The sequence below is a fragment of the Trichechus manatus genome, unplaced genomic scaffold (assembly GCF_000243295.1).
Source record: "Trichechus manatus latirostris isolate Lorelei unplaced genomic scaffold, TriManLat1.0 scaffold00176, whole genome shotgun sequence".
NCBI lineage: Eukaryota > Metazoa > Chordata > Mammalia > Sirenia > Trichechidae > Trichechus > Trichechus manatus.
This window is the reverse complement of record NW_004444112.1, coordinates 3962596-3973759: the sequence shown is the minus strand read 5'-3', so window position 1 is coordinate 3973759 and position 11164 is coordinate 3962596.

Genomic DNA, 11164 nt, shown 5'->3' with positions numbered 1-11164 from the left:
ATCTAGTTGTACTGGACTCAGTCTGGTGGAGGCTGTGGTAGTTGTGGTCCATTAGTCCTTTGGACTAATCTTTCCCTTGTGTCTTTGGTTTTCTTCATTTTCCCTTGCTCCAGACGAGATGGGACCAGTGGAGTATCTTAGATGACCTCTCACAAGCTTTTAAGACCCCGGAGGCTATTCACCAAATTAGGATGTAGAACTTTTTTTAATAAACTATGTTATGCCAGTTGAGCTAGATATTCCCCAAGACCATGATCCCTAGAGCCCTCACCCCAGTAATTTGGTCCCTCAGGGGGTTTGGATGTGTCTATGGAGCTTCCATGACCTTGCCTTTGACAAGTCGTGCTGGCTTCCCCAGTATTGTGTACTGTTTTACCCTTCACCAAAGTTACCACTTATCTATCATCTAATTAGTGTTTTTCCCTCTCCATCCCTCCCTTCCCTTGTAACCATCAAAGATTGTTTCTTTTTATGTGTAAATCTTTTCATGAGTTTTTATACTAGTGGTCTTATATAATATGTATCCTTTTGTGATTGACTTATTTCATTCAGCATAATGCCCTCCAGATTCTTCCATGTTGTGCGATGCTTAACAGATTCATCATTGTTCTTTATCGTTAAGCAGTATTCCATTGCGTGTATTACCGTAGTTTGTTTATTCATTCATCTGTTGATGGACACTTAAGTTGTTTCCATATTTTTGCTATTGTGACCAATGGTGCAATGAACATGGGTGTGGTTATGTCTATTTGTGTGACAGCTCTTATTTCTGTAGGATATATTCCTAGGAGTGGGATTGCTGGATTTCTATTTCTAGCTTTTTAAGGAAGCGCCGTATCATTTTCCAAAATTTCCAAAATATAACATTTTACATTCCCACCAGCAGTGTATAAGCGTTCCAATCTCCCTGCAGCCTCTCTAACATTTGTTATTTTCTGTTTTTTTGATTCCTACCAGTAATGTCAGGGTGAGATGGTATCTCATTGTGGTTTTGATTTATTTCTCTAATGGCTAGTGATCGCAAGTGTTTTCTCATAGGTCTGTTAGCCACTTGAATGTCTTCTTTGGTGAAGTATCTGTTCATTTCCTTTGCCCATTTTTTAATGGGATTACTTGTCTTTTTGTTGTAGAGGTGTTGGATTTTCCTGTAGATTTTAGAGATTCGACCTTTGTCGGATCTGTCATAGCCAAAATTTTTTTCCCAGTCTATAGTTTCTGTTTTTACTTTTTTGGTGAAATCTTTTAACGAGAGTAAGTGTTTAATTTTTAGAAGATCTAAATTATCTAGCTTATCTTTTGGTGTTTGTGTATTGTTAGTTATGGTTTGTATCCTGTTAATGCTGTATTTTTGGGCCTCTAGCATTGACCCTATATTTTCTTCTATGATCTTTATAATTTTTGGTTTTATATTTAGGTCTTTCATCTTTTTTCAATTAGTTTTTGTGTATGGTGTGAGGTATGGGTACTGTTTCAGTTTTTTGCAGATGGACATCCAGTTTGGCATAACATAGTTTATAAAAAAAATGTTCTATATCCTACTTTGGTGAGTAGCCTCTGGGGCCTTAAAAGCTCTCGAGCGGCCACCTAAGATACTCCATGGTCTCACTCCTTCTGGAGCAAGAGAGAATGAAGAAAACAAAAGATACAGAGGAAAGATTAGTTCAAAGGACTAATGGACCACAAGTACCACATCCTCCCTCAGAATTAGTCAAGCACAACTAGATGATGCCTGGCTACCACCACCAACTGCTATGACAGGGATCACAATAGAGTTTCCTGGAAAGAGCTGGAGAAGAATGTAGAGCAAAATTCTAACTCACACACACACACAAAGACTAGACTTATTGGTCTGACAGAAACGAGAAAAACCTCAAGAGTATGGCCCCCAGACACCTTTTTAACTCAGTACTGAAATCATTTGAGGTTCACCTTCAGCCAAAGATTAGAAAGGCCCATAAAACAAAATGAGACTAAATGGACACATCAACCCAGGAGCAAGGATGAGAAGGCAGGAGGGGACAGGGAAGCTGGTAACAGGAAACCCAAGATCAAGAAGGGGAGAGTGTTGACATCCAATGTCACAAAACAATGTAAGAACCTAATTTTCTCTGTAAACCTGCATCTGAAATACAATTAAAAAAAAGAAAAGAAACAAGAATATCCCCAGTTCAACGTCCTCTTCTGAATCCTGCCTGAATTTCTGACAGTTCCCTGTCGACATACTGCTGCAGCCACTTTTGAATGACCTTCAGCAAAATTTTACTTGCGTGTGACATTAATGATATTGTTCGATAATCTCCACATTCAGTTGGATCACCTTTCTTGGGAATAGGCATAAATATGGATCTCTTCCAGTCGGTTGGCCAGGTAGCTGTCTTCCAAATTTCTTGGCATAGATGAGTGAGCACTTCCAGCACTGCATCCATTTGTTGAAACATCTCAGTTGGTATTCCATCAATTCCTGGAGCTTCGTTTTTCACCAATGCCTTCAGTGCAGCTTGGACTTCTCCCTTCAGTACCATCGGTTCCTGATCATATGCTACCTCTTGAAATGGTTGAATGTTGACCAAATCTTTTTGGTATGACTGTGTATTCCTTCCATCTTCTTTTGATGCTTCCGGCATCGCTTAATATTTTTCCCATAGAATCCTTCACTATTGCAACTCGAGGCTTGAATTTTTCCTTCAGTTCTTTCAGCTCGAGGAATCCCGAGTGTGTTCTTCCCTTTTGGTTTTTTATCTCCAGCTCTTTGCACTTGTCATTATAATACTTTACTTTGTCTTCTCGAGCCGCCCTTTGAAATCTTCTGTTTAGTTCTTTTACTTCATCATTTCTTCCTTTTGCTTTAGCTACTCGACGTTCAAGAGCAAGTTTCAGAGTCTCTTTGACATCCATTTTGGTCTTTTCTTTCTTTCCTGTCTTTTTAAGGAACTTTTGCTTTCTTCATGTATGATGTCCTTGATGTCATTCCACAAGTCGTCTGGTCTTCAGTCATTAGTGTTCAACCCATCAAATCTATTCCTGAGATGGTCTCTAAATTCAGGTGGGATATACTCAAGGTTGTACTTTGGCTCTCGTGGACTTGTTCTAATTTTCTTCAGTTTCAACTTGAACTTGCATATGAGCAGTTGATGATTTGTTCTGCAATCAGCCCCTGGCCTTGTTCTGACTGATGATATTGAGCTTTTCCATTGTCTCTTTCCACAGATGTAGTCGATTTGATTCCTGTGTATTCCATCTGGTGAGGTACATGTGTATAGTCACTGTTTATGTTGGTGAAGAGAGGTATTTGCAAAGAAGAAGTCATTGGTCTTGCAAAATTCTATCATGCCGTCTCTGGCATCATTTCTATCACCAAGGCCATATTTTCTAACTACCAACCCTTCTTCTTTGCTTCCAACTTTTGCATTCCAATCACCAGTAATTATCAATGCATCCTGACTGCATGTTCGATCAATTTCAGACTGAAGAAGTTGGTTAAAACCTTCAATTTCTTCATCTTTGGCCTTAGTGGTTGATGCATAAATTTGAATAATACTCATATTAACTGGCCTTCCTTGTAGGCATATGAATATTATCCTATCACTGACAACGTTGTACTTCAGGATAGATCTTGAAAAGTTCTTTTTGACGATGAATGCAACGTCATTCCTCTTCAAGTTGTCATTCCCGGCATAGTAGACCATATGGTTGTCCAATTCAGATGGCCAATACCAGTCCATTTCAGCTCACTAATGCCTGGGATATTGTTGTTTATGCATTCCATTTCATTTTTGATAATTTCCAATTTTCCTAGATTCATAGTTTGTACATTCCACGTTTTGATTATTAATGGATGTTTGCAGCTGTTTCTTCTCATTTTGAGTCATGCCACATTAGTAAATGGAGGTCCCGAAATCTTGACTCCATCCATGTCATTAAGGTCAACTCAACTTTGAAGAGGCAGCTCTTCCTCAGTTGTCTTCTGAGTGCCTTCCAACCTGGGGGGCTCATCTTCTCGTGGTATATCAAACAATATTCTCTGCTATTCATAAGGTTTTCAGTGGCTAATTCTTTTCAGAAGTAGACCCCCGGGTCCTGCTTCCTAGTCTGTCTTAGTCTGGAAGCTCAGCTGAAACCTGTCCGCTATGGGTGACCCTGCTGGTATCTGAATACTGGTGGCATAGCTTCCAGCATGACAGCAACACGCAAGTCTGCACAGTGCGACAAACTGACAGACACGTGGGGGAAGATCAAGTTAGAAATGTTAATTTTCTGCCCCACTTCAGGCTCAATCAGGACCTCTGGAGATGGAACCTAGCAATCTGTGTCAGGAAATAAAGTACAAGTCCAGGGCTTCCAAGGTAAACCACAAACACTTTCATAAAATACCCAATTGTCTCAGTTATTCAGTGCCGGTACAACAGAAATTCCATAAGTGAGTGGCTTTAATGAACAGAAATTTATTTTCTACCAGTTTAGGAGGCTGGAAATCTGAATTCAGGGCACTGGCTCTGTTGTTGTTGTTGTTATGTGCCATCGAGTCAGTTCTGACCTGTAGCATCCCTGTGTACAACAGAACAAACACTGCTTGGTCCTGTGCCATCCTCACAATTGTTGCTATGCCAATCCATCATTGCTGTGTCTATCTATCTCCTTGATGGTCTTCCTCTTTTTCCATGACCCTCTACCAAGCATGAGGTCCTTCACCAGAGACTGATCCTTCTGGCTCTAGGGGAAGGCTTTTTCTCTCTCTTTCAGCTCTATGGGTAGGTAGTTGTATTTTTTCAGCTTGTGTTCTTGGTTCTTTAGCGATCTTCCTGTGCCATGTCTTCTATCTTCCCCCATGTGTGCTTCCTTGCTTCTGTGCCTAATTTGTTCCTTTTATGTCTCAAAATTGATTGGCCTAAGACACACTCATTCAGTCATGAGTCATTAACATAACAAAGACAACTCTGTTCCCTAATGGGATTACATCCACTTGTACTAAGTTTAGGATTAACAACAGATATTTTGGGGGACACAATTCAATTCCTAACACCAATATATCATGAAAATTGTAAAATTACATTAACACCCTTAAAGAAAACTTACATAATTTTAAATGATAGAATAATCTTGGATAATTGAAGAGAAACAACTTTTCTCTGGGTGAAACAATGGAGAACAAAGGGAAATTGCACTTCAAGTATATAGAAAAGTTTGCCTTTAAGGTGTAGTAGCACAGGAGAAAATACTTTAAATTTAGTTAATCTGAGTGAAAATGATTTTAGGGAGGGTCAACAAATATTATTTTTAAAATTTAACCTAAAATTACACATTGGGAATGTGCAAATTTTTATTAAATGATATGTTTTAAGTGAACATTAGCTAAATGATCTATGTATTTAAGACTCCGTGAAGCTCAGAACGCTCCCAGAGACTAAAAGCATTATTTCAGATGCTCAAGAGCTCTAGATCCAAATGGGCATAACATCCCAGAGAGTCATTCAGACATGAAAATCATCCACCCCTACCTGGAAATTAATAAACATTACCTTATTGCTCTTGAAATGCATGAACTCTAAAGTGTTAGAGTCTATTTTGTGAATTTCAGTATGTTCAGTTGTTGTTGTTTGTTAGGTGTTGTGAAGTCATAGCGACCCCATGCCACAGACTAGAACAGCCCCATAGGGTTTTCTTGGCTGTAATCTTTATAGGAGAAGATGGCCACGTCTTTTCACCAGGGGAGCAGCTGGTGGGTTTGAACTACCTACCTTTCAGTTAGCAGCCCAGCACTTAACATTGTGCCACCAGGGCTCCTTATATTCAGTTAAGGACAAGAGAAAGACTCCAGACAGGGCCATGACAAAGAAGATAGAAGAATGATGTTGTACCCCCTGAAGCAGGTGGACAAAAGTGGAGCTCAGCCTCTGGTTCCCAGAGAAGATGTCTCTTTTGCCTGTATAGTCAGTTGTTGTGTCCAACCCAGGGAAAAACAGTGTTTTATCCACATAATATTTCTTTTCCCATATCCTAAGATATATTCAATTCCTTTTAGGACTCTGACTTCTCTCTCAAATGAAGAGCAACTTAACAATGCTATTTTTGGTAGGGTCAGTGGTGACAACCTTCACAGCCGGACCACCTGTGTAAGAGGCATCTGAACCCTGGATTCTCATCTCCTTGCTGGGAAATGATTATCATTCCCCCTATTATTGAAGGACAGCTCTGCATGGAGAATTGAGATTATATCCAAAAACAGTTGTGAATTGCAAATTATGAAAAGTTATTCATAATGTTCACGTAGTTTTTTAAACTTTTTTATTGTAGTGAAAATGTACACAGCAAAACATACACAAATTCAACAATTTCTACATGTATAATTCAGTGACATTATTAATATTCTTCAAGTTGTGCACTCATTCTAGCTCCCCTTTTCCAAATTATTCCATCACCACTAACATAAATTCACTGCCCCTTAACCAACCCCCACCCCTTGTTGTTGTAGTTGTTAGGTGCTGAGGGGTTGTTTCCAACTCATAACAACCCTATGTACAATGGAACGAAACACTGCCCAGTCCTGCACCATCCTCACAATCATTGTTATGCTTGAGCCCATTGTTGTAGCCACTGTGTAAATCCATTTCCTTGAGGGTCTTCCTTTTTCATGCTGACCCTCTACTTTATGAAACATGATGTCCTTCTCCAGGGACTGATCCCTCCTGAGAATATGTCCAAAGTATGTGAGACATAGTCTTGCCATTCTTGTTTCTAAGGAGCATTCTAGTTGTACTTCTTCCAAGACAGATTTGTTTCTTCTTTTGGAAGTCCATGGTAGATCCAATATTCTTTGCCAGCACCACAATTCAAAGGGGTCAATTCTTCATAGGTCCTCCTTATTCATCATCCAGCTTTTGCATGCATATAAGGCGATGGAAAACACCATGGCTTGTTTCAGGCGCACCATAGTCTTCAAGGTGACATCTTTGTTTTTTAACACATTAAAGAGGTCTCTTGCAGCAGATTTGCACAATGCAATGCGTCTTTTCATTTCTTGACTGCTGCTTCCATGGGTGTTGATTGTGGATCCAAAGTAAAATGAAATCCTTGACAACTTCTATCTTTTCTCCATTTATCATGATGTTGCTTATTGGTCCAATTGTGAGGATTTTTGTTTTCTTTATATTGAGGTGGAATCCATACTGAAGGCTGTGGTCTTTTGATCTTCATCAGTAAGTGCTTCATCAGTAAGTGCTTCAAGTCTTCTTCACTTTCAGCAAGCAAGGTTCTGTCGTCTGCATAAGGTAAGGTGTTAATGCATCTTTCTCTAATCCTTATGCCTTGTTCTTCTTCATATAGTCCAGTTTCTCAGATTATTTGCTCAGCATACAGATTGAATAAGTATGGTCTTTGATCATTAGTGTTCAATGCGTCAAATCTATCCTTGAGATGGTCTCTAAATTCAAGTGGGATATACTCAAGTTCGTACTTCGGCTCTCATGGGCTTGTTCAAGAGTTAATCAACAGGACAAAGGCTAACCTGACTGTGGTGTATTTATACAATGGGATATGACTCAGCAATAATAAAAAAAGATAGAAATCTGATACACTAAACAAGAAAAATTTATTTCACAATATACGATAGCAAATAAAAGAAACTTGAAACAAAATAGTAAGTACAGTATGATTCCACTAACATGATGATCGAGAACAGGGAACGCTAAAACACACCAGCAGATTCCTCTGGAGGGTGTGGGTGCAGCTTATCTGGGAGGGCCATGAGGGGACTTTCTGGGGAGGATAAGACATTCTGTCTCTTAACCGGGCTTTGCATTATACAGATGTACCCATCAAACCCACTGCCGTAAAGTTTGTTCCGACTCATAGTAACCCTGTAAGACAGAGCAGAACTGTCCCACAGGGTTTTCAAGGCTGTAATCTTTACAGAAGCAGACTGCCACATCTTTCACCTGAGGAGCTGCTGGTGAGTTTGAACCACCCACTTTTTAGTTAGCAGCCAAGCACTTAACCACTGCGCCACCAAGACTCCTTGCACAGCTGTATATGTTTCTAAAAACTCCTCATGTGGTTCAGCTTAGATTTGTGCATTTCCTCGTATGTAGATGTACCTCCAAAACGTTGAGCAAATATTGCACTCTAGTAGATGGCATGCATGCTGGTGTGCTGAGGGCTGAAGTCGTTTGAGGTCTGCATGTTGAACTGAAATGAATTAAATTATAAAATAGATTAATGATGGAAAGAAGTGTGGATAGATGAATGACATGTGTAATACAGTAAAATACTAATTGTAAAATAAACTGTGTATGTGCAGATCTCTAGCTGCCTCAGAGGCCCTTGCTGAATGGGAAGTGCAGACCAGATGGCTTCTGATTTCACTCTAAACAGACCTGGTAGAATCACTTTCTCTTTTTTGCAAAATACATTTTTTTCTGTCTGTCATCTAAGTGTGATTTTTTTGGGGGTTCAGGGCCCTGATGCATCTTGGGGAATTAAAATTTGTGGAAAAGACAAACTCTGTATAAGTAACCCAATAGGGCATCTTTGTTTCCCCAGATTTTAGTGTTCTCTCCCCCTTTCCCTTTGTTAATTATTTCTACTTCCTAAGTGATAGTAGTGAACTTTGTCTGTGAAATAATTCTGGTATTCTCTTTGGACTTTCTCATTATTTACTAGTAACTTGTTATGATGATTGTAACTTGGACAAAAGTTTCACCGGGAGGCTTCCCCAAGTACCTTTACAGACGCTGTCAGAGCTGTTGGAGCTGACGTGATAATCTCAGCTCTGCAGGGAGATGAGGTCAGGGCAGTTGTAATTATAATTCAGGGTCCAGGTGTCCTTCCCCGACGAACACCTTTGTGCCAAAGTTCCTGGCTGCAGAGACTAGCAGGTGAGTATTTCAGAAGAAGAAATAGAATATTTCTCTATCTCCTCCGTAATTACAGCTGCTAAACTTACAATGTGCATTCTAAAACAGGGCACATCAGAGCTATTGTTCACAAAACTAGTTGTATTTAAATACATGCTATCTTGGTTGAGGGAGTATTTTCCATGGATTTGGGGAATTCAATGATGGTAACAACTGTTTCCTACTTGGTATTCTGGGTGCTGACTAGGGCAAAGGCTGTGCCTCCTCAGGAGGGAACTTGGGGAACCAGGAAAGAGAATCTCATTGTAATTATAAGCTCATCGCTGGGAGCTGGAACCCCACTTCAGCTGCACGTAGAGCTGATCCAAAACAGCCTCACTGCTCTCTTCATGTGTCTCAGTCAGCATGTGGGGCTGTGTCTGTATGTCCTGAATTTTAGTGCTGAACCCAAGCCTGATTCAATAAAACATCATAAACATGTTCCTGAATTTTAGGCAGTTCTCCAAAGGAACGAGGAACATGTGGGTGAGTAGAGCTATGTCAGAGGCTGGCTTGTCACAAGGCCAGTTGATGAAGAGGGTGTGGCAGAATTTGTAAAACATCACACCCATTGTTACGGACTTTGGAGAGGCTGTCTTTCCATGCCACAGTCACGCCAAGAGTCCATGAAGTGTCCCTACTGTGACATAGATCTTGAGGCCAGGCTGCTTCAAAGCTGCTTTTCTGATTGTCTCTCTCCCTGTATTCACTCTGATCTGAATCACTTGTACTGAATCTCTCCTGGAGTCAACAGCAAGAGACAACTCTCCTGGGAAAAGAAAGATTTCCTGTATCCTTGTCCGTCCTTCTCACAAGGGGGTCGCACTCGTGCTGTTTCTTTCTGTTAAAAATCTGCATCTGTCTATTCACTGCTCATAGTCTTCTTTTTTCTGCTGTTTCTATCTGAACCCCCATTCATCTTGTATGGGACGGTTTCTGCCCTCATTCACTTGCTGTTTTTCCTTTAACCCTTGACATTGCATATTTAGCCTGAATTTTAGTTCTGAACCCAATCCTTATTCAATAAAACCTCCAAAACATGTTCCTGAATTTTAGGCAGTTCTCTAAAGGAATAAGCAATGACTGGGCAGGTGGAGGTACATCAAGGGTTTTGCCTGCATTTGACTTGGTTTCTGACTCACACATCTTTTACATATGTTTTCTGCAAATTATTTTTTTTGATGGGTGAAATTAAAAATAAATAAAACTTAAACAGAAATGATGACTTACTGGTGGTTTCCTATTAAATGTCAAAATACAATTAATCATTACTCATGTGTAAGTTTATATTTGTTCTTTCATTTCACAAAAGAAATATTCCCATTGGCATGATCTTTGCCATTTTTTGATGTATTTTGATCTCTATCACTTCACGTTGTCTGATTCTCTTTCTTCTCTTGGGTATCTCCAACTGTGCTCTCTCTTCTTCATCCAAAGGGTCCCCTACTCTTTTCTCTCCGTGTTTCTGCTCTGTAAACCACTTACTGCCCGGTTTGTCTGCAATTCTGAGTCCTGTTGCCTGAGTCTGTTTTTGAGGATGAGTGAGTACCTGCAATAGGAAACACAGAAGAAGAAAAAAGCCACCAACAGGTCAGCAGCTTCAGATCATGTTCATGACTTTCTTGTGGTGTGTTTGGTGCATGGTAAAGAAAGAATACTGTTCAACATGTTTCGGGATAGGTATGGATCAGGTATGGCTTCTCTCTCTTTGACAACCAGAATGTGATTTTGTGATTGGTCGAGCTCTTCACCATTTGCCCCACCTGAGGATGCCTCCAAAAATTTAAGTAACCATTACCACACAGACACAGTATGAGAAAATATATACTTGTGTGTGTGTGTTGGAAAAGTCAATCCTCATTATTCACAGATTCCATATTTGAAAATTTACCTACTTGCTAATATTTATTTGTAATCTCAAAATCAATACTTGTGGCACTTTTGCAGTTATTTACATGAGAAATTCAAGCGGCCTGATGTACACTTAATCAAGGGGGGTTAACACAAGGCAATGTTCTATTTTCTTATTTCAGCTCTCATACTGTAAACAACTGTCCTGTAAATAAATAAATAAAACAAGAATTCAAATAAAATAAGTTAAATTAATTAAATTAAAAAATAAATTAAATTAAAGCAATCAATTTTAAAAATGTAAAGAAAAATAGGTTAAATTGAATAAATAAATAAAGTTATGCAAAACAAAGTGTATTTGAAAAATAAAATGTCATAAATTATAGAAAGTGAAAATAAAATACAATAAGTGAAATAAATCAATA